At 37.7% G+C, this 3950-nt stretch overlaps 1 non-coding gene across 1 annotated transcript; it reads right to left on the bottom strand.

Annotated features, from left to right (window-relative positions):
• Positions 1-2377: 2377 nt before the first annotated feature.
• Positions 2378-2538, bottom strand: LOC123826478. The gene has a single exon (XR_006787058.1). It is a non-coding gene; the product is annotated as a U1 spliceosomal RNA (small nuclear RNA).
• Between the last annotated feature and the right edge of the window lie 1412 nt (positions 2539-3950).

The raw sequence follows: 3950 nt of genomic DNA, 5'->3' as shown, positions 1-3950 counted from the left end.
TCCTTAACTTGGTGAAGGAAATAGACCTGCAAGTCCAGGAAGCACAGAGTCCCAGACAAGATGGATGCAAAGAGGCCCAATCCAGACACATCATAATTTAAAAGCCAAAGGTAAAAGATAAAGAGAAAATCTTAAAAGCAGCAAGAGAAGTTAGTTACCTACAGGGGAGTTCCCATAAGACTACAAGCTGATTTTTCAAAAGAAACTTTACAGGCTAGAAGAGATTGGCAAGAAATATTGGAAGTCATGAAAACCAGGTACCTACATCCAAGATTGCTCTACCCAGCAAAGCTATCATTTAGCATCAAAGGGCAGATGAAGAGATTCTCAGACAAGAAAAACTAAAGGAGTTCATCATCATCAAACCATTATTATATGAAATGTTAAAGGGACTTATTTCAGAAAAAGAAGATCAAAACTATGAACAATAAAATGGTAAAAAAATACAAATCTATCAACAATTGACTCTAAAAAAAAACTAAGCAAACAAGAATAGAGATAGAATCATGGATACAGAGAGTGTTTTGATGGCTGTAAGATGGGAGGGGGTGTGGGGGAATGTGTGAAGAAGTGAAGGGATTTTGAAGTACAAATAGGTTGTTACAGATTAGCCAAGTAGCCAAAGCATTTATAGGCATGACCTGTGGACATGAACAATGGTGGGGGGAATTGCCTGAGGGAGTGGTGGCTGCTAGGTGGAGACAGGGAAAAGGGAAAAATCAGGACAACTATAATGGCATAAAAAGTAAAATATAATTTTTTTAAAAATCTGTTTTGTCTGAAAGAAAAAGAGAAAGAAACCCCATATTTCAATAATAGTAATTTCCCACTCCTCTTCTGCATCTTTATATCTTGGTATTTTACAGCTGCTGGGATATTATGTCTATTACACACACATGTATATATATATAAATATACATATATATTTATGTATATACATAAATATATTTACATAATATGTGCATATATGTATACATATATATTTATGTATATACATATATACATACACACATGTATAATTATTCACGTGTGTGTATGTATATGTATGTGTGTGTGTAATAGGGAGAAGAGAGAGAGATTTATATTAAGGAATTGGCTTATGTAATTGAAGGTGCTGACAAGTTCAAAATCTAAATGGCAGGCTCCAAACTGGAAATTCTAGCAAGAGCTGCCTTTGAGTCCAAAGGTGGTCTAGAGACAGAATTCTGTCCTCTTCAGGTGTCTTTAGTCTTTGCTTTAGGCCTTCAACTCTTTAGATGAAGCCCACCCATAGGAGGGGGGACAAAAAAACCTGGAATTTATTTATAAAATATTGTGTATTTATTCTATATGTTTGAACTTCAGTCACCTCACCTTCAAAATACTCTCAATTTGATGCAATATACCTATTGAGACATTTTTCCACTGCTCAAAATAGTTTTTGAACTTGTTGATATTAATGTCTTTTAGCGCTTCTGCCATTTTTTGCTCACGTCTTCCACAATGGCAAAATGTTTCCTTCTGAGGACTGTTTTTCATCCAGGGAAACAAAAAATGTCACTCAGGGTGAGATGGGGTGAATACAAAGGATGGGACATGGGGATCATGCCATTTTTTTGGTCAAAAACTGCTGAACACTCTGCGTGGTGTGGGCAGGTGTGCTCCTAAATCACCCATCATGAAATGGGCAAATGTAGTGAAAGGGTCTTCAAAAAAAATTCACTGAAGCCTAAGGCATCCTCTCACAAAAATGTTAACTGGTACACTGATACAGATGGGTTCCTAGGACACTCAGCTAGCAGGGGAAGCCTGTCTTACAAGGGGCCTGCCCTGTCTTGCCACCCCACCTCCCGGTATTATGAAGGATAATCTGTTTTACTCAAAGTCTACTGATTTAAATGTTAGCACACCTGAAAAATACCTCATAGGCTTATCTCAAATGGTGTCTGACCAAACACAATTGGGCCCATAGCCTAGTTGACACATAATTAATCATCACAGATATGATAAAAACCAAGGGAGAAGTAAGGGACCCTGTTTAGTTGGTGAAACACTACTACACAGACCACTCCTGTTTTCTCAACCTACCCACAAGTTACAAGGTCATTTGTTTCTTCTTCCTGTTTCTCATTGGCTGCTAGTACTAACATTTGCTAGATTTGGATTTGGACGTGCATGTGCTTTCAGGGTGCTATGCCGAGCATGATTAAAATGAACAAACCCTCCAAAAAATATTGTTACAAGGGCCTCCACATGTCCTCATTCTTCAGTTTCTTCCATTTACCTCGGCTACTCTCAGACCCAATCACAAAGTCCTGCTCACTTAGCCTCTGTTGACTCCTTAGTCACAGCCAAATTTCAAAGCCCAGCAAGGCCACTCTTTTTTTTTTCCCCCTCCAGGGGAGAGTGTGAATGCAGTCCCCACTACCACACATTATGCAGTGGAGTTTCCACATTTGGGGAAACCACAGGAGTCAGCACACCTGGAGTGCGAAGGGTGAGCCTCATCCTGGAAAAACCACCTTCACGATCATGGTATCTCCCCTGCCAGGTAAGTAAGAGGCCACTCTTTTTAATTAGCCCTCTTGACCTTATCCCTTCCCTCTCTTATACTGCTCATGCTCATTTGAATTTCTGCCCAAATGTAGTATTTACCCACAACACAAGCAGGTGTTTTACCAACATCACTTCTATGTTTCCTTTCAGATCTAAAACTCAGTATCTCTCCATTTGACACCAAGTAATTATTGAGAGTTGACTGCTTCCCAGTTAAAAAAAAAAAGCGGGGGTTGGTCGGGAAAACATATCAAATCTTCTGAAGTAAAGACTGATTAAAAGGGAAAATATTCACATGGGTGTAGAATTTCTCTTGTGTTTCTTAAAAATAAACAAATACAACAAATTCAACTATGCCCAAAACCCCTGTCACCGTGTGGTCCAAACCCCTATGCCACAGTGTTGAGCGAAAGGTCTGCATGCACAGGAGGTGTTTTTGTGCTTATTTAATGACCACGTAAAAGAAATCCTTCTTTGAAATGATTTTGGGGGGCCAATCTCTCAATGTAGAACATTATTTTAAAAGTATATTTTATTGATTATGCTACCACAGTTGTCCTGTTTCTCTCCTTTTGCCCTCCTCCACCTGGCACCCCCTTCCCTCCATCATCCCCCTCCTTAGTTCATTTCCATGGGTTGTACAAGTAAGTTCTTTGGCTTTTCCATTTCCTTTACTATTCTTAATCTCCCCCTGTCTATTTTGCACCTACCAATTATGCTTCTTATTCCCTCTACCTTTTCTCCCATTCTCTCTCCTCCTCCTTCCCACTGATAACCCTACATGTGGTCTCCATTTCTATGATTCTATTCCTGTTCTAGTTGTTTACTTAGTTTATCTTTTGTTTTTGTTTTTGTTTTAGATTCAGTTGTTGATAGTTGTGTGTTTGTTGTCATTTTACTGTTCAGAGTTTTGATCTTCTTTTTCTTAAATAAGTCCCTTTAACATTTCATATAGTAAGGGCTTGGTAGAACATTTTTAATGTCAGGGATTTTTTTTCTTCTCCTTTAAAAAAATGAGCTTTAGGCCTTATGAGTAAAATATAGTAGAAACAAATCATTATTGACTGTTGAAAATGAGCTGCACTTTAGCCAGGATTTTAGCCAGGATGTAAGAGAAACAACTCCTAGGGGAGACTTTATTTGATCTGAAAAAGTTGTATTATTATTACGATTGTAAGAAAAATTGGAATGCAATTTAATTGGGGACATAACCAACCAGATGTGAAGGAATAAAATAAGAAACCAATATGAAAGGCTGTATTTATTGAGAAAACACCCTGCAAGCATAAAATATGATCCAATTTTAAATTTAGAAAAAAACTGGAAATGGGAAAATCAGAGAAGACTTTAAATCTATAATGAAGAATTTATAATGTTCTGTCAGTAATACCAGTAAGTTAGAACAGCTTTCTAAT

Source organism: Phyllostomus hastatus, unplaced genomic scaffold (assembly GCF_019186645.2).
Source record: "Phyllostomus hastatus isolate PE091 unplaced genomic scaffold, TTU_PhHast_1.1 phas_contig_80, whole genome shotgun sequence".
NCBI classification, from domain to species: domain Eukaryota; kingdom Metazoa; phylum Chordata; class Mammalia; order Chiroptera; family Phyllostomidae; genus Phyllostomus; species Phyllostomus hastatus.
The sequence above is the reverse complement of the archived record's forward strand: the minus strand, read 5'-3'. Positions and strand labels throughout refer to the sequence as shown.